Raw genomic sequence first — 21,149 nt, 5'->3', positions numbered from 1 at the left:
CCCCGGACATGTCACCCCAGAGAGCAGTGAGGACCCCGGACATGTCACCATAGAGAGCAGTGAGGACCCCGGACATGTCACCTCAGAGAGAAGTGAGGACCCTGGACATGTCACCATAGAGAGCAGTGAGGACCCCGGACATGTCACCCCAGAGAGCAGTGAGGACCCTGGACATGTCACCATAGAGAGCAGTGAGGACCCCGGACATGTCACCATAGAGAGCAGTGAGGACCCTGGACATGTCACCCCAGAGAGCAGTGAGGAACCCGGACATGTCACCATAGAGAGCAGTGAGGACCCCGGACATGTCACCATAGAGAGCAGTGAGGACCCCCGACATGTCACCCTAGAGAGCAGTGAGGACCCCGAACATGTCACCATAGAGAGCAGTGAGGACCCCGGACATGTCACCTCAGAGAGCAGTGAGGACCCCGGATATGTCACCATAGAGAGCAGTGAGGACCCCGGACATGTCACCATAGAGAGCAGTGAGGACCCTGGACATGTCACCCCAGAGAGCAGTGAGGAACCCGGACATGTCACCATAGAGAGCAGTGAGGACCCCGGACATGTCACCATAGAGAGCAGTGAGGACCCCCGACATGTCACCCTAGAGAGCAGTGAGGACCCCGAACATGTCACCATAGAGAGCAGTGAGGACCCCGGACATGTCACCTCAGAGAGCAGTGAGGACCCCGGATATGTCACCATAGAGAGCAGTGAGGACCCCCGACATGTCACCCGAGAGAGCAGTGAGGACAACGGATATGTCACCCCAGAGAGCAGTGAGGACCCCAGACATGTCACCCCAGAGAGCAGTGACGGGAGCCCAGATATGTCACCCTAGAGAGCAGTGAGGACCCCAAACATGTTCCCCCAGAGAGCATTGAGGACCCCGGACATGCCATCCACAGAGCAGTGAGTACCCCGGACATGTCACCCCTATACAAGACCGAGAGACCCCCGATATAAGACAAAAGAACCTTAATATACAACCAACAGACCCCAATATATCAACGCAATGTATGACCAAGATGCTCCGATATACGACCAGCGGACCCCAATATAAGACGGATAAACATAAGATCTCCTTCTCTACTCCCCTCTTATCTCCTCCTCCCACAATCGCATACAAGATTTCTCCCGTGCATCCCCCCTACTCTGGAACTCTCTACCCCAACATATCAGACTCTCGCCTACCATGGAAACCTTCAAAAGGAACCTGAAGACCCACCTCTTCCGACAAGCCTACAACCTGCAGCAACCCTCGCTCCACCATACCGCTGCACGACCAGGTCTACACTCACCTACTGTATCCTCACCCATCCCCTGTAGACTGTGAGCCCTCGCGGGCAGGGTCCTCGCTCCACCATACCGCTGCACGACCAGGTCTACCCTCACCTACTGTATCCTCACCCATCCCCTGTAGACTGTGAACCCTCGCGGGCAGGGTCCTCGCTCCACCATACCGTTGCACGACCAGCTCTACCCTCACCTACTGTATCCTCACCCATCCCCTGTAGACTGTGAACCCTCGCGGGCAGGGTCCTCGCTCCACCATACCGCTGCACGACCAGCTCTACCCTCACCTACTGTATCCTCACCCATCCCCTGTAGATTGTGAGCCCTCGCGGGCAGGGTCCTCGCTCCACCAAACCACTGCATGACCAGCTCTACCCTCACCTACTGTATCCTCACCCATCCCGTGTAGACTGTGAGCCCTCGCGGGCAGGGTCCTCGCTCCACCATACCGCTGCACGACCAGCTCTACCCCCACCTACTGTATCCTCACCCATCCCCTGTAGATTGTGAGCCCTCGCGGACAGGGTCCTCGCTCCTCCTGTACCAGTCACCGACTTGTATTGTTCAAAATTTATTGTAATTGTTTGTGCTATATATATATATATCTTTAACATGTAAAGCGCCATGGAATGAATGGCACTATAATAATAACTAATAATAATTGACCCCGATATACGACTAACAGATTCTAATATACGACCGGCGGACCCTGGACATGTGACCCCGATGTCAGACCACGATATAAGACCAACGGGGCAGCGAGTCATGTCACCCTAGAGAGCAGTGAGGACACCGGAAATGTCCCCCCAGAGAGCAGTGAGTACCCCGACCTGTCCCCCCAGGGAGCAGTGAGGATCCCGGACATGTCATCCTAAAGAGCAGTGAGGACCCCGGACATGTCCCCCCAGAGAGGAGTGAGGACCCCGACCTGTCCCCCCAGAGAGCAGTGAGGACCATGTCCCTCAGAGAGCAGTGAGGACCCCGGACATGTCACCCTAGAGAGCAGTGAGGACCCCGGACATGTCACGCTAGAGAGCAGTGAGGACCCCAGACATGTCACCCTAGAGAGCAGAGAGGACCCCGGACATGTCACCCTAGAGAGCAGAGAGGACCTCGGACATGTCACCTCAGAGAGCAGTGAGGACCCTGACATATCCCCCCAGAGAGCAGTGAGGACCCCGAACATGTCCCCCAGAGAGCAGTGAGGACCCCAAACATGTCCCCCCAGAGAGCTGTGAGGGGACCTCCGACATGTCATCCAAAGAGCAGTGAGGACCCCGGACATGTCACCCCAGAGATCAGTGAGGATCCTGGACATGTCATCCTAGAGAGCAGTGAGAACCCTGGACATGTCCTCCCATAGAACAGTGAAGACCCCAGACATGTCCTCCCAGAAAGCAGTGAGGACCCCAGACATGTCACCTCAGAGAGCAGTGAGGGACTCCGGATATGTCACCCCAGAGAGCAGTGAGAACCCCGACATGTCACCCCAGAGAGCAGTGAGGACCTCGAACATGTCACCCTAGAGAGCAGTGAGGACCACGGACATGTCACCCTAGAGAGCAGTGAGGACCTCGGACATGTCACCTCAGAGAGCAGCAAGTATCCCGGACATATTCCCCCAGAGAGCAGTGAGGAGACCCCAGACATGGCACCTCAAAGAGCAGTGAGTACCCCGGACATGTCACCTCAGAGAGCAGTAAGTACCCCGGACATGTCCCACCAGAGAGAGCAGTGAGGACCTCGAACATGTCACCCTAGAGAGCAGTGAGGACCTTGGACATGTCACCCTAGAGAGCAGTGAGGACCCCGGACATGTCACCCTAGAGAGCAGTGAGGACCCTGGACATGTCACCCTAGAGAGCAGTGAGGACCTCGGACATGTCACCCTAGAGAGCATTGAGGACTTCGGACATGTCACCCTAAAGAGCAGAGAGGACCTCGGACATGTCACATTAGAGAGCAGTGAGGACCCCAGACATGTCACAATAGAGATCAGTGAGGACCCCGGACATGTCATCCTAGAGAGCTTTGATGAACCTTGTCATGTCCCGCAAAGAACAGTGAGGAACCCGGAAATGTCACCCCAGAGAGCAGTGAGGACCCTGACATATCTCCCCAGAGAGCAGTGAGGACCCCGAACATGTCCCCCAGAGAGCAGTGAGGACCCCGAACATGTCCCCCCAGAGAGCTGTGAGGAGACCTTCGACATCTCATCCAAAGAGCAGTGAGGACCCCGGACATGTCACCCCAGAGATCAGTGAGGATCCTGGACATGTCATCCTAGAGAGCAGTGAGAACCCTGGACATGTCCTCCCATAGAACAGTGAAGACCCCAGACATGTCCTCCCAGAAAGCAGTGAGGACCCCAGACATGTCACCTCAGAGAGCAGTGAGGGACTCCGGATATGTCACCCTAGATAGCAGTGAGGTGAGGACCCCGGACATGTCACCTTAGAGAGCAGTGAGGACCTCGAACATGTCACCCTAGAGAGCAGTGAGGACCCCGGACATGTCACCCTAGAGAGCAGTGAGGACCTCGGACATGTCACCCTAGAGAGCATTGACAACTTCGGACATGTCACCCTAAAGAGCAGTGAGGACCCCGGACATGTCCTCCCAGAGAGCATTGAGGACTCCGGACATGTTATCCCAGAGAGGAGTGAGGACCCTGGACATGTCACCTCAGAGAGCAGTTAGGAACCAATGTCTCCCTAAAGAACAGTGAGGACCCTGGACATGTCACCCTAGATAGCAGTGAGGACCCCGGACATGTCACGATAGAGATCTGTGAGGATCCCCGACATGTCACCCTAGAGAACAGTGAGGACCTCGGACATGTCACCCTATAGAGCAGTGAGGACCCTGGACATGTCACCCTAGAGAGCAACAAGGACCCCAAAAATGTCACCTTAGAGAGCAGTGAGGACCCCGGACCTGTCACAAAAGAGAGCAGTGAGGACCCCTGACATGTCACCCAAGAGATCAGTGAGGACCCCGGACATGTCATCCTAGAGAGCAGTGAGGACCCTGGACATGTCACCCCACAGAGCAGTGAGGGGACCCCGGACATGTCACCCTAGAGAGCAGTGAGGACCTCGGACATGTCACCCTAGAGAACAGTGAGGACCCTGGACCCTCACCTACTGTATCCTCACCCATCCCCTGTAGACTGTGAGCCCTCACGGGCAGGGTCCTCGCTCCACCATACCGCTGCATGACCAGCTCTACCCTCACCTACTGTATCCTCACCCATCCCTCGTAGATTGTGAGCCCTCGCGGGCAGGGTCCTCGCTCCACCACACCGCTGCACGACCAGCTCTACCCTCACCTACTGTATCCTCGCCCATCCCCTGTAGACTGAGCCTTCGCGGGCAGGGTCCTCGCTCCACCATACCGCTGCACGACCAGCTCTACCCTCACCTACTGTATCCTCACCCATCCCCTGTAGATTGTGAGCCCTCGCGGGCAGGGTCCTCGCTCCACCATACCGCTGCACGACCAGCTCTACCCTCACTTACTGTATCCTCACCCATCCCCTGTAGATTGTGAGCCCTCACGGACAGGGTCCTCGCTCCTCCTGTACCAGTCGCCGACTTGTATTGTTCAAAATTTATTGTAATTGTTTGTGCTATATATATATATCTTTAACATGTAAAGCGCCATGGAATGAATGGCACTATAATAATAACTAATAATAATTGACCCCGATATACTACTAACAGATTCTAATATACGACCGGCGGACCCTGGACATGTGACCCCTATGTCAGACCACGATATAAGACCAACGGGGCAGCGAGTCATGTCACCCTAGAGAGCAGTGAGGACACCGGAAATGTCCCCCCAGAGAGCAGTGAGTACCCCGACCTGTCCCCCCAGAGAGCAGTGAGGATCCCGGACATGTCATCCTAAAGAGCAGTGAGGACCCCGGACATGTCCCCCCAGAGAGGAGTGAGGACCCCAGAAATGTCACCCCAGAGAGCAGTGAGTACCCCGACCTGTCCCCCCAGAGAGCAGTGAGGACCATGTCCCTCAGAGAGCAGTGAGGACCCCGGACATGTCACCCTAGAGAGCAGTGAGGACCCCGGACATGTCACCCTAGAGAGCAGTGAGGACCTCGGACATGTCACCTCAGAGAGCAGTGAGGACCCTGACATATCCCCCCAGAGAGCAGTGAGGACCCCGAACATGTCCTCCAGAGAGCCGTGAGGACCCCGAACATGTCCCCCCAGAGAGCTGTGAGGGGACCTCCGACATGTCATCCAAAGAGCAGTGAGGACCCCGGACATGTCACCCCAGAGATCAGTGAGGATCCTGGACATGTCATCCTAGAGAGCAGTGAGAACCCTGGACATGTCCTCCCATAGAACAGTGAAGACCCCAGACATGTCCTCCCAGAAAGCAGTGAGGACCCCAGACATGTCACCTCAGAGAGCAGTGAGGGACTCCGGATATGTCACCGCAGAGAGCAGTGAGAACCCCGACATGTCACCCCAGAGAGCAGTGAGGACCTCGAACATGTCACCCTAGAGAGCAGTGAGGACCCCGGACATGTCACCCTAGAGAGCAGTGAGGACCTCGGACATGTCACCTCAGAGAGCAGCAAGTATCCCGGACATATTCCCCCAGAGAGCAGTGAGGAGACCCCAGACATGGCACCTCAAAGAGCAGTGAGTACCCCGGACATGTCACCTCAGAGAGCAGTAAGTACCCCGGACATGTCCCACCAGAGAGAGCAGTGAGGACCTCGAACATGTCACCCTAGAGAGCAGTGAGGACCTTGGACATGTCACCCTAGAGAGCAGTGAGGACCCCGGACATGTCACCCTAGAGAGCAGTGAGGACCCCGGACATGTCACCCTAGAGAGCAGTGAGGACCTCGGACCTCGGACATGTCACCCTAGAGAGCATTGAGGACTTCGGACATGTCACCCTAAAGAGCAGAGAGGACCTCGGACATGTCACATTAGAGAGCAGTGAGGACCCCAGACATGTCACAATAGAGAGCAGTGAGGACCCCGCACATGTCACCCCAGAGATCAGTGAGGACCCCGGACATGTCATCCTAGAGAGCTTTGATGAACCTTGTCATGTCCCGCAAAGAACAGTGAGGAACCCGGAAATGTCACCCCAGAGAGCAGTGAGGACCCTGACATATCCCCCCAGAGAGCAGTGAGGACCCCGAACATGTAATAAAGGGAATGGAGGGACTAGAATACCCAGAGAGGTTGTCAAAATTAGGCCTATTTACATTGGAAAAGAGAAGGCTTAGGGGAGACCTCATAAACATGTATAAATACATCAGGGGGCAGTACAGAGATCTCTCCCATGACCTGTTTATACCAAGGATGGTGACAAAGACGAGGGGGCACACTATGCGTCTGGAGGAAAGGAGGTTCCTGCACCGGCATAGAAGGGGATTCTTTACGGTCAGAGCCGTGAGACTCTGGAACTCTCTGGGAGAGGAAGTGGTGATGTCCAACTCACTTAAAGAGTTCAAGAGAGGTCTGGACGCCTTTCTTGAGAACAATAAAATTACATTTTATGCTTAGTGATAGTTAATTAATCCAGGGATTTAATCTGACTGCCAGATTGGAGTCGGGAAGTGAATTTTTCCTCGATGTAAATTGGCCTATACCGCATGGTATAGGAATAGCGGAATAGCTGCAGTGCACAAGAAATAGGCTGAACTGGATGGACGCTTGTCTTTTTTCGGCCTTATAAACTATGTAACTATGTCCCCCAGAGAGCAGTGAGGACCCCGAACATGTCCCCCCAGAGAGCTGTGAGGGGACCTCCGACATGTCATCCAAAGAGCAGTGAGGACCCCGGACATGTCACCCCAGAGATCAGTGAGGATCCTGGACATGTCATCCAAAGAGCAGTGAGGACCCCGGACATGTCACCCCAGAGATCAGTGAGGATCCTAGACATGTCATCCTAGAGAGCGGTGAGAACCCTGGACATGTCCTCCCATAGAACAGTGAAGACCCCAGACATGTCCTCCCAGAAAGCAGTGAGGACCCCAGACATGTCACCTCAGAGAGCAGTGAGGGACTCCGGATATGTCACCGCAGAGAGCAGTGAGAACCCCGTCATGTCACCCCACAGAGCAGTGAGGACCTCGAACATGTCACCCTAGAGAGCAGTGAGGACCCCGGACATGTCACCCTAGAGAGCAGTGAGGACCTCGGACATGTCACCCTAGAGAGCAGTGAGGACCTCGGACATGTCACCCTAGAGAGCAATAAGGACCCCAAAAATGTCACCCTAGAGAGCAGTGAGGACCCCGGACATGTCATCCTAGAGAGCTTTGATGAACCTTGTCATGTCCCGCAAAGAACAGTGAGGAACCCGGAAATGTCACCCCAGAGAGCAGTGAGGACCCTGACATATCCCCCCAGAGAGCAGTGAGGACCCCGAACATGTAATAAAGGGAATGGAGGGACTAGAATACCCAGAGAGGTTGTCAAAATTAGGCCTATTTACATTGGAAAAGAGAAGGCTTAGGGGAGACCTCATAAACATGTATAAATACATCAGGGGGCAGTACAGAGATCTCTCCCATGACCTGTTTATACCAAGGATGGTGACAAAGACGAGGGGGCACACTATGCGTCTGGAGGAAAGGAGGTTCCTGCACCGGCATAGAAGGGGATTCTTTACGGTCAGAGCCGTGAGACTCTGGAACTCTCTGGGAGAGGAAGTGGTGATGTCCAACTCACTTAAAGAGTTCAAGAGAGGCCTGGACGCCTTTCTGGAGAACAATAAAATTACATCTTATGCTTAGTGATAGTTAATTAATCCAGGGATTTAATCTGACTGCCAGATTGGAGTCGGGAAGTGAATTTTTCCTCGATGTAAATTGGCCTATACCGCATGGTATAGGAATAGCGGAATAGCTGCAGTGCACAAGAAATAGGCTGAACTGGATGGACGCTTGTCTTTTTTCGGCCTTATAAACTATGTAACTATGTCCCCCAGAGAGCAGTGAGGACCCCGAACATGTCCCCCCAGAGAGCTGTGAGGGGACCTCCGACATGTCATCCAAAGAGCAGTGAGGACCCCGGACATGTCACCCCAGAGATCAGTGAGGATCCTGGACATGTCATCCAAAGAGCAGTGAGGACCCCGGACATGTCACCCCAGAAATCAGTGAGGATCCTAGACATGTTATCCTAGAGAGCGGTGAGAACCCTGGACATGTCCTCCCATAGAACAGTGAAGACCCCAGACATGTCCTCCCAGAAAGCAGTGAGGACCCCAGACATGTCACCTCAGAGAGCAGTGAGGGACTCCGGATATGTCACCGCAGAGAGCAGTGAGAACCCCGTCATGTCACCCCACAGAGCAGTGAGGACCTCGAACATGTCACCCTAGAGAGCAGTGAGGACCCCGGACATGTCACCCTAGAGAGCAGTGAGGACCTCGGACATGTCACCCTAGAGAGCAGTGAGGACCTCGGACATGTCACCCTAGAGAGCAATAAGGACCCCAAAAATGTCACCCTAGAGAGCAGTGAGGACCCCGGACCTGTCACAAAAGAGAGCAGTGAGGACCCCTGACATGTCACCCAAGAGATCAGTGAGGACCCCGGACATGTCATCCTAGAGAGCAGTGAGGACCCTGGACATGTCACCCCACAGAGCAGTGAGGGGACCCCGGACATGTCACCCTAGAGAGCAGTGAGGACCTCGGACATGTCACCCTAGAGAACAGTGAGGACCCTGGACATGTCACAATAGAGAGCAGTGAGGACCCCGGACATGTCACGATAGAGAGCAGTGAGGACCCCACACATGTCACAATAGAGAGCTGGGAGGACCTTGGACATGTCACCCTATAGAGCAGTGAGGACTCCGGACATGTCACATTAGAGAGCAGTGAGGACCCCGGACATGTCAACCTTAATAGCAGTGAGGACCCTGGAAATGTCACCCAAGAGAGCAGTGAGGACCCCAGACATGTCACCCCAGAGAGCAGTGAGTACCCCGAACATGTCATCCCTATACAAGACCGAGAGACCCCGATATAAGACACAAGAACCTTGATATACAACGGTAAAGATGTGCGGTTGTGGATTCTAATAATCACCTAGGCAGGTTATCGATGCAAATAGTTTTATTCCTTCCGACCACGGTGAACAGCAATTCCAGGTAAATGTCCAACAGGCAATTCTCTTAGTCCTCGAGTTTCCAACCTGGGATCAGTAGTTCCACTGCCCCGTACCAGGTGATACCCACTGTCCCCCAACTTTTGGTTGGCCCACAGCTTTTTGTATCTCCCGCCGGTATATTGGCAGTCACAGCATATGCTCCTTCGGATGATGGATATCAAGACCGCAGCCGTGATACCACCCAGCTCTCCGTCCGACTAGCAATGACTCTTCTCTTTCTCCTGCACAGGGTTCAGACCCCGGAATCGGCAGAAGAGCTCACCCCTCCCTCCCCCAGCTAATCGTGCCTTAGTGGAGATATTTTCTCAGGTGGAACCCATCCCCTGGGTTTGCATGTGAGACTACCTGTGGTGACGGAGAGAACAATGGCCCAAGGTCTCGGAGATGCGGTCACTGAATGGAATAGATACCTGAGGTTGAACTGATGAGCAAACAAATCACTAACAAAACACAAAAATAAGCTCGATGAAAATGGGTGCTCAGTGCTGGAAAAGTATTTAGTAAGTGTCCAGGTCCTCACAACAACCAACAGACCCCAATATATCACCCCAATATATGACCAAGAGACTCCAATATACGACCAGCGGACCCCAATATAAGACGGATAGACCCCGATAGACGACTAACAGATCCTAATCTACCACCTACGGACCCTGGACATGTGACCCCAATGTCAGACCACGATATAAGACCGACAGACCCCGACATATGCCCAACGGGGCAGTGAGTACCCCGAACATGTCTCACTAGAGAGCAGTGAGGACTTCGAACATTTAACTCTAGAGAGCAGTGAGGACCCCAGACATGTCACCCTAGAGAGCAATGAGGACCCCGGACATGTTACCCTAGAGAGCAGTGAGGACCTCGGACATGTCACCCTGGAGAGCAGTGAGAACCTCAGACATGTCACCCTAGAGAGCAGTGAAGACTCTGGGCATGTCACAATAGAGAGCAGTGAGGACCCTGGACATGTCACTCCAGATATCAGTATGGACCCCGGAATTGTCATCCTAGAGAGCAGTGAGGACCCCGACATGTTACCCACAGAGAGTTGTGAGGGGACAGCGGACATGTCCCCCCAAGAGCAGTGAGGTGATCCCAGACATGTCCCCCCCGAGAGCAGTGAGGGGACCACAGACATGTCACCCTAGAGAGCAATGAGGCCCCGGACAAGTCACCTTAGAGAGCAGTGAGGACCTCAGACATGTCACCTTAGAAAGCAGTGGGAACCCTGGACATGTCACCTTAGAGAGCAGTGAAGACCCCTGACATGTCACCTCATAGAGCAGTGAGTACCCCGGACATGTCACCCTAGAGAGCAGTGATGACCCCAGACATATCACCCTAGAAAACATTGAGGGATATGTCACAATAGAGAGCATTGAGGGCCCCGACATGTCCCCCCAAAGAACTGTGAAGACCCCAGATATGTCCTCCCAGAAAGCATTGAGGACCCCAGACATGTCACCCCAGAGACCAGTGAGGACCCCGACATGTCCTCCCAGAGAACAGTGAGGGGACCCCAGAGAGCAGTGAGTTCCCCGGACATGTCACCTCAGAGAGCAGCGAGTATCCCGGACATGTCCTCCAAGAGAGCAGTGAGTACCCCGAACATGTCCCCCGAGACAGCAGTGAGGACCTCAAATATGTCACTCTAGAGAGCAGTGAGGACCCCGGACATGTAACCCTAGAGAGCAGTGAGGACCTCGGACATGTCTCCCTAGAGAGCAGTTAGGAACTCAGACATGTCACCCTAGAGAGCAGTGAAGACCCCGGACATGTCAAAATAGAGAGCAGTGAGAATCCCGACATGTCCCCCCAAAGAGCAGTGAAGACCCCCGAAATGTCACCCCAGACAGCAGTGAGTATCCCGACATGTCCACCCAGAGAGCAGTGAGGGCACCCCGTACATGTCTTCCCAGAGAGCAGTGAGGAGCCTGGACATGTCCCCCCAGAGAGCAGTGAGGGGACCCCAGACGTCACCCTAGAGAGCTGTGAGGACCCCGGACATGTCATCCAGAGAGAGGTGAGGACACCAACATGTCCCCCCAGAGAACAGTGAGGGACCCCAGAAATGTCACCCCAAAGAGCAGTGAGGACCTCGACATGTCTCCCTAGAGAGTAGTGAGGACCCCGGACATGTCACCTTAGAGAGCAGTGAGGACTTTGGACATGTCATCCTAGAGAGCAGTGAAGACCCCGATATGTCCACCCAGAGAGTAGTGAGGACCCCAGAAATGTCACCCCAGAGAGCAGTGAGGACCACGGACATGTCCCACCAGAGAGCATTGAGGACACAGGATATGTCATCCAGAGAGCAGTGAGGACACCGGACATGTTACCCTAGAGAGCAGCGAGGACCTCGGACATGTCACACCAGAGAGCAGTGAGGACAACGGACATGTCCCCCCAGACAGCATTGAGAACACCGGACATGTCATCCAGAGAGCAGTGAGGACCCCGGACATGTTACCCTAGAGAGCACTGAGGACCTCGGACATGTAACCCTGGAGAGCAGTGGGGACCTCGGACATGTCACCCTAGACAGCAGTGAAGACTCCGGACATGTCACAATAGAGAGCAGTGAGGACCCCGGACATGTCACTCCAGAGATCAATGAGGACCCCAGAATTGTCATCCTAGAGAGCAGTGAGGACCTTGGAAATGTCACCCCAGAGAGCTGTGAGGACCCTGACATGTCACCCCCAGAGAGCAGTGAGTGGACCCCGGACATGTCCCTCCAAGAGCAGTGAGGGGACCCCAGACATGTCCCCCCTGAGAGCAATGAGGGGAACTCAGACATGTCACCCTAGAGAGCAGTGAGGTCCCGGATATGTCACCCTAGAGAGCAGTGAGGACCTCAGACATATCACCTTAGAAAGCAGTGAGAATCCTGGACATGTCACCCTAGAGAGCAGTGAGGACCCCGAACATATCACATCAGAGAACAGAGAGTATCCCGGACATGTCACCTCAGAGAGCATTGAGTGGACCCCAGACATGTCACCTCAGAGAGCAGTGATGACCCCGGACATGTCACCCTAGAAAGCATTGAGGGACCCCAGATATGTCACCTCAGAGAGCAGTGAGAACCCCAACATGTCACACCACAGAGCAGTGAAGACCCCAACATGTCCCCCCAGAGAGCAGTGAGGACCCCGGGATGTCACCCCAGAGAGCAGTGAGGACCACGTACATGTCCCCCCAGAGAGCAGTTAGGACTCCGGACATGTCACAATAGAGAGCATTGAGGACCCTGACATATCCCCCCAAAGAGCAGTGAGGACCCTGGAAATGTCACCCCAGAGAGCAGTGAGAACCCCAACATGCCATGCCAGAGAGCAGTGAGGGGACCCCGGACATGTCCCCCCAGAGAGCATTGAGGACCCAGAACATGTCCCCCCAGAGAGCATTGAGGACCCCAAACATGACACCTCAGAGAGCAGTGAGTACCCCAGACATCTCCTCCCAGAGAGCAGAGAGGACCCTGGACATGACACCCCAGAGAGCAGTGTTGACCTCGGACATGTGACCCCAGAGAGCAGTGAGGACCCCAGACATTTCATCCAGAGAGCAGTGAGGATCCCGGACATATTAACCCAGAGAGCAGTGAGGACCCCAGACATGTCACCACAGAGAGCAGTGAAGATCCCGACATGTCCCCCCAGAGATCAAGTGAGGGGACCACAGACATGTCACCGCAGAGAGCAGTGAGTACCCCGGACATGTCACCCTTATACAAGACCGAGAGACCCCGATATAAGACACAAGAACCTTGATATACAACCAACAGACCCCAATATATCACCACAATATATGACCACGAGACACCGATATACGACCAGCAGACCCCAATATAAGACGGATAGACCCTGAAATATGACTAACAGATCCTAATATACGACCGGCAGACCCTGAACATGTGACCCCGATGTCAGACCACGATATAAGAAAGACAGACCCCAACATATGACCAACGGAGCAGTGAGTACCCCGGACATGTCCCGCCAGAGAGCAGTGAGGACTTCGAACATGTCACTCTAGAGATCAGTGAGGACCCCGGACATGTCCCCCTAGAGAGCAGTGAGGACCCCGGACATGTTAGCCTAGAGAGCAGTGAGGACCTCAGACATGTCACCCTAAACAACAGTGAAGACTCCGGACATGTCACAATAGAGAGCAGTGAGGACCCCGGACATGTCACTCCAGAGATCATTGAGGACCCTGGAATTGTCATCCTAGAGAGCAGTGAGGACCCCGGAAAAGTCACCCCAGAGAGCAATGAGGACCCCGACAAGTCCCCCCAGAGAGCAGTGAAGGGACCCCGGACATGTCCCCCCCAAGAGCAGTGAGGGGACCCCAGACATGTCACCCTACAGAGCAGTGAGGCCCCGGTTATGTCACCCTAGAGGGCAGTGAGGACCTCTTACATGTCACCTTACAGAGCAGTGAGGAACCTGGACATGTCACCCTAGAGAGCAGGGAGGACCCCGGACATGTCACCTCAGAGAGCAGTGAGGACCATGGACAGGTCCCCCCAGAGAGCATTGAGGACTCCGGACATGTTACCCTAAAGAGCAGTGATGACCCCGGACATGTCACCCCAGAGACCAGTGAGGACCCCGACATGTCCCCCCACAGAGCAATGAGGGGACCCCAGATATGTCACCCCAATGAGCAGTGAGGAACCTGGACATGTCATCCTAGAGAGCAGTGAGGACCCCGGACATGTCCTCCAAGAGAGCAGTGAGGACCCCGGACATGTCTCCCTAGAGAGCAGTGATGACCCTGGACATGTCACAATAGAGATCAGTGAGGACCCTGGACATGTCACGATAGAGAGTAGTGAAGATCCCGGACATGTCACCCTAGAGAGCAGTGAGAACCCCGGACATGTCACCCTAGAGAGCAGTGAGAACCTTGGATATGTCACCCTAGAGAGCAGTGAGGACCCTGGACATGTCACCATAGAGAGCAGTGACGACCCAGACATGTCACGATAGAGAGCAGTGAGGATCCCAGACATGTCACCCTAGAGAGAAGTGAGGACCTCGGACATGTCACCCTAGAGAGCAGTGAGGACCCTGGACATGTCACGATAGAGAGCAGTGAGGACCCCGGACATGTCTCCAGAGAGCAGTGAGGACCCCGGACATGTCACCCTAGAGAACAGTGAGAACCTCGGGCATGTCGCCCTAGAGAGCAGTGAGGATCTCGAACATGTCAACCTAGAGAGTAGTGAGGACCCCGGACATGTCACCCCAAAGAGCAGAGGGCCCTGGACATGTTACGCTAGAAAGCAGTGAGGACCCCAGACATGTCCCCCCAAAGATCATTGAGGTCCCCGGACATGTCTCCAGAGAGCAGTGAGGACCCCAGACATATTACCCCAGAGAGCAGTGAGGTCCCCGGACATGTCACCCCTATACAAGACGGAGAGACCCCGATATAAGACACAAGAACCTTAATATACATCCAACAGACCCCAATATATCAACCCAATGTATGACCAAGATGCTCCGATATACGACCAGCGGACCCCAATATAAGACGGATAGACATAAGATCTCCTTTTATTTGACAAAGTATCTCACACCATCCTTATTGAAAAAATGACCAAGTATGGAATGGACAAGGCAACTGTTAGGTGGATTCATAACTGGCTCAGTGATCGGACTCAAAGAGTGGTCGTCAATGGCTTCACATCCAGTTGGATGAATGTCTCAAGTGGGGTACCACAGGGCTCTGTCCTGGGACCTGTATTGTTCAACATCTTTATCAATGATTTAGATGAAGGAATTGAGGGTAAACTGATTAAATTTGCTGATGACACAAAGCTAGGAGGGATAGCTAATACTAGAGAAGAGAGAGAGAGGATTCAAAAAGACCTAAATAAACTGGAGCAGTGGGCAGCAACCAACAGAATGGTTTATAACAGGGAAAAATGCAAAGTCCTACATCTGGGCAATAAAAATGAAAAAAGCATATACAGAATGGGAGGAATAGAGCTAAGCAACAGTACATGTGAAAAAGACTTAGGTATACTAATAGATCACAGACTGCACAGGAGTCAACAGTGTGATGCAGCAGCAAAAAAGGCAAATACAGTTCTGGGATGTATTAACAGAAGCATCGAGTCTAGATCACGTGAAGTCATTATCGGACTTTACTCCTCTTTGGTCAGACCTCATCTGGATACTGTGTCCAGTTCTGGGAGGTATAAGGAAAAGCATAGAGTCTAGATCACATGAAGTAATTATCCCCCTCTACTCCTCCTTGGTCAGACCTCATCTGGATACTGTGTCCAGTTCTGGGAGGTATTAGGAGAAGCATAGAGTCTAGATCACGTGAAGTAATTATCCCCTCTACTCCTCCTTGGTCAGACCTCATCTGGATACTGTGTCCAGTTCTGGGAGGTATTAGGAGAAGCATAGAGTCTAGATCACGTGAAGTAATTATCCTCCTCTAATCCTCCTTGGTCAGACCTCATCTGGATACTGTGTCCAGTTCTGGGAGGTATTAGGAGAAGCATAGAGTCTAGATCACGTGAAGTAATTATCCCCTCTACTCCTCCTTGGTCAGACCTCATCTGGATACTGTGTCCAGTTCTGGGAGGTATTAGGAGAAGCATCGAGTCTAGATCACGTGAAGTCATTATCCCCCTCTACTCTTCCTTGGTCAGACCTCATCTGGATACTGTGTCCAGTTCTGGGAGGTATTAGGAGAAGCATAGAGTCTAGATCATGTGAAGTAATTATCCCCTCTACTCCTCCTTGGTCAGACATCATCTGCATACTGTGTCCAGTTCTGGGAGGTATTAGGAGAAGCATAGAGTCTAGATCACGTGAAGTCATTATCCCCCTCTACTCCTCCTTGGTCAGACCTCATCTGGATACTGTGTCCAGTTCTGGGAGGTATTAGGAGAAGCATAGAGTCTAGATCACGTGAAGTAATTATCCTCCTCTACTCCTCCTTGGTCAGACCTCATCTGGATACTTTGTCCAGTTCTGGAGGTATTAGGAGAAGCATAGAGTCTAGATCACGTGAAGTAATTATCCCTCTCTACTCCTCCTTGGTCAGACATCATCTGGATACTGTGTCCAGTTCTGGGAGGTATTAGGAGAAGCATAGAGTCTAGATCACGTGAAGTAATTATCCCCTCTACTCCTCCTTGGTCAGACCTCATCTGGATACTGTGTCCAGTTCTGGAGGTATTAGGAGAAGCATAGAGTCTAGATCACTTGAAGTAATTATCCCCCTCTACTCCTCCTTGGTCAGACCTCATCTGGATACTGTGTCCAGTTCTGGGAGGTATTAGGAGAAGCATCGAGTCTAGATCACGTGAAGTCATTATCCCCTCTACTCCTCTTTGGTCAGACCTCATCTGGATACTGTGTCCAGTTCTGGGAGGTATTAGGAGAAGCATAGAGTCTAGATCACGTGAAGTCATTATCCCCCTCTACTCCTCTTTGGTCAGACCTCATCTGGATACTGTGTCCAGTTCTGGGAGGTATTAGGAGAAGCATAGAGTCTAGATCACTTGTAGTCATTATCCTCCTCTACTCCTCCTTGGTCAGACCTCATCTGGATACTGTGTCCAGTTCTGGGAGGTATTAGGAGAAGCATAGAGTCTAGATCACGTGAAGTAATTATCCTCCTCTACTCCTCCTTGGTCAGACCTCATCTGGATACTGTGTCCAGTTCTGGGAGGTATTAGGAGAAGCATAGAGTCTAGATCACGTGAAGTAATTATCCCCTCTACTCCTCCTTGGTCAGACCTCATCTGGATACTGCGTCCAGTTCTGGGAGGTATTAGGAGAAGCATAGAGTCTAGATCACGTGAAGTCATTATCCCCTCTACTCCTCCTTGGTCAGACCTCATCTGGATACTGTGTCCAGTTCTGGGAGGTATTAGGAGAAGCATAGAGTCTAGATCACGTGAAGTCATTATCCCCCTCTACTCCTCTTTGGTCAGACCTCATCTGGATACTGTGTCCAGTTCTGGGAGGTATTAGGAGAAGCATAGAGTCTAGATCACGTGAAGTCATTATCCCCTCTACTCCTCCTTGGTCAGACCTCATCTGGATACTGTGTCCAGTTCTGGGAGGTATTAGGAGAAGCACAGAGTCTAGATCACGTGCAGTAATTATCCTCCTCTACTCCTCCTTGGTCAGACCTCATCTGGATACTGTGTCCAGTTCTGGGAGGTATTAGGAGAAGCATAGAGTCTAGATCACTTGAAGTCATTATCCGCCTCTACTCCTCCTTGGTCAGACCTCATCTGGATACTGTGCCCAGTTCTGGGAGGTATTAGGAGAAGCATAGAGTCTAGATCACGTGAAGTCATTATCCCCTCTACTCCTCCTTGGTCAGACCTCATCTGGATACTGTGTCCAGTTCTGGGAGGTATTAGGAGAAGCATAGAGTCTAGATCACGTGAAGTCATTATACCCTCTACTCCTCCTTGGTCAGATCTCATCTGGATACTGTGTCCAGTTCTGGGAGGTATTAGGAGAAGCATAGAGTCTAGATCACTTGTAGTCATTATCCTCCTCTACTCCTCCTTGGTCAGACCTCATCTGGATACTGTGTCCAGTTCTGGGAGGTATTAGGAGAAGCATAGAGTCTAGATCACGTGAAGTAATTATTCTCCTCTACTCCTCCTTGGTCAGACCTCATCTGGATACTGTGTCCAGTTCTGGGAGGTATTAGGAGAAGCATACAGTCTAGATCACGTGAAGTCATTATCGGTCTTTACTCCTCTTTGGTCAGACCTCATCTGGATACTGTGTACAGTTTTGGGCACCACATTTTAAAAAAGACATCGACAAACTGGAGCAAGTTCAGAGAAGAGCGACCAGAATGGTGACCGGACAGCAAACCATGTCCTATGAGGAACGGTTGCAGGATCAGGGAATGTTTAGCTGCAAAAAAGAAGACTGAGAGGAGACTTAATAGCTGTCTACAAATATGTCAAGGGCTGTCACATTGTAGAGGGATCATCTTTATTCTCTATTACACAAAGAAAGACGAGAAGCAATGGAAGAAACTGAATGGGAGGAGACACAGATTAGATATTAGAAGACACTGTATGACAGTGAGGAGATCAATGAGAGGAACAGGCGGCCACGAGAGGTGGTGAGGTCTCCTTCAATGGACGTCTTCAGAGGCCGGACAGACATCTGTCTGAGATGATTTAGTGAATCCTGCTTTGAGCCGGGGGTTGGACACTAGGACCCCGGAGGTCCCCTCCAACTCTAACATTCTATGATTCCTTCTCTACTCCCCTCTTATCTCCTCTTCCCAGAATCGCATACAAGATTTATCCCGTGCTTCCCCCCTACTCTGGAACTCTCTACCCCAACACATCAGACTCTCGCCTTTCATGGAAACCTTCAAAAGGAACCTGAAGACCCACCTCTTCCGACAAGCCTACAACCTGCAGTAACCACTGATCCACCATACCACTGCACGACCAGCTCTACCCTCACCTACTGTACCCTCACCCATCCCCTGTAGACTGTGAGCCCTCGCGGGCAGGGTCCTCGCTCCACCATACCACTGCACGACCAGCTCTACCCTCACCTACTGTATCCTCACCCATCCCTTGTAGATTGTGAGCCCTCGCGGGCAGGGTCCTCGCTCCACCATACCGCTGCATGACCAGCTCTACCCACCCTCACCTACTGTATCCTCACCCATCCCTTGTAGATTGTGAGCCCCCACGGACTAGGTCCTCGCTCCTCCTGTACCAGTCGCCGACTTTTGTTCAAAATTTATTGTAATTGTTTGTGCTATATATATATATCTTTAACATGTAAAGCGCCATGGAATGAATGGCACTATAATAATATATAATAATAATAGACCCCAATATACTACTTAACAGATCCTAATATACGACCGGCGGACGCTAGACATGTGACCCCAATGTCAGACTACGATTTAAGACCGAGAGACCCCAAAATATGATCAACGGGCAGTGAGTACCTTGAACATTTTCCCCCAGACAGCACTGAGGACCTCAAATATGTCACTCTATAGAGCAGTGAGGACCCCGGACATGTCACCCTAGAGAGCAGTGAGGACCCCAGACATGTCACCCTAGAGAGCAGTTAGGACCTCAGACATGTCACCCTAGAGAGCAGTGAGGACCCCGGACATGTCACCCTAGAGAGCAGTGAGGACCCCAGACATGTCACCCTAGAGAGCAGTTAGGACCTCAGACATGTCACCCTAGAGAGAAGTTAAGACCCTGGACATGTCACAATAGAGAGCAGTGAGTATCCCGACATGTCCCCCCAAAGAGCAGTGAAGACCCCGGAAATGTCACCCCAGAGAGCAGTGAGTATCCTGACATGTCCCCCCAGAGACCAGTGAGGGGACCCCATACATGTCCCCCCAGAGAGCAGTGAGGAGCCTGGACATGTCCCCCCAGAAAGCAGTAAGGGGACCCCAGACGTCACCCTAGAGAGCAGTGAGGACCTCGAACATGTCATCCAGAAAGAGATGAGGACACCGACATGTCACCCAAGAGAGCAGTGAGGGGACCCCAGACATGTCACCCCAAAGAACAATGAGGACCTCGACATGTCTCAGTAGAGAGCAGTGAGGACCCCAGACATGTCACCTTAGAGAGCAGTGAGGATTTTGGACAAGTCACCCTAGAGAGCAGTGAAGACCCTGACATGTCCACCCAGAGAGTAGTGAGGACACCGGACATGTCATCCAGAGTACAGTGAGGACACCGGACATGTTACCCAAGAGAGCAGTGAGGACCTCAGACATGTCACCCAGGGAGAGCAGTGAGGGCCACGGACATGTACCCCCAGAGAGCATTGAGGACACCGGACATGTCATCCAGAAAACAGTGAGGACCCCGGACATGTTACCCTAGAGAGCAGTGAGGACCTCGGACATGTCACCCTGGAGAGCAGTGAGGACCTCGGACATGTCACCCTAGACAGCAGTGAAGACTCCGGACATGTCACAACAGAGAGCAGTGAGGACCCCGAACATGTCACTCCAGAGATCAGTGAGGACCCTGGAATTGTCATCCTAGAGAGCAGTGAGGACCCGGATATGTCACCCCAGAGAGCAGTGAGGACCCCGACATGTCACCCCTAGAGAGCAGTAAAGACCCCAGACATGTCACAATAGAGAGCAGTGAGTATCCCGACATGTCCCACCAAAGAGCAGTGTAGACCACTGAAATGTCACCCTAGAGAGCAGTGAGTATCCCGACATGTCCCCCCCAGAGACTAGTGAGGGGACCCCGTACCTGTCCCCTCAGAGAGCAGTGAGGACCCTGGACATGTCCCCCCAGAAAGCAGTGAGGGGACCCCAGACGTCACCCTAAAGAGCATTGAGGACCTCGGACATGTCACCCTAGAGAGCAATGAGGACCCTGGAAATGTCACCCTAGAGAGCAGTAAGGAACCCGGGCATGTCACCCTAGAGAGCAGTGAGGACCTCGGACAAGTCACCCCAGAGAGAAATGAGGACCACGGACATGTCCCCTCAGAGAGCATTGAGGACTCTGGACATGTTACCCCAGAGTGCAGAGATGATCTCGGACATGTCACCCTACATGATCCCCCAGAGAGTTGTGAGGACCCTGACATGTCTCCCTAGAGAGCAGTGAGGACCCCGGATATGTCACCTCCGA

Source organism: Phyllobates terribilis, unplaced genomic scaffold (assembly GCF_046119375.1).
Source record: "Phyllobates terribilis strain yellow unplaced genomic scaffold, ASM4611937v1 Scaffold_14__1_contigs__length_39327217, whole genome shotgun sequence".
NCBI lineage: Eukaryota > Metazoa > Chordata > Amphibia > Anura > Dendrobatidae > Phyllobates > Phyllobates terribilis.
The sequence above is the reverse complement of the archived record's forward strand: the minus strand, read 5'-3'. Positions refer to the sequence as shown.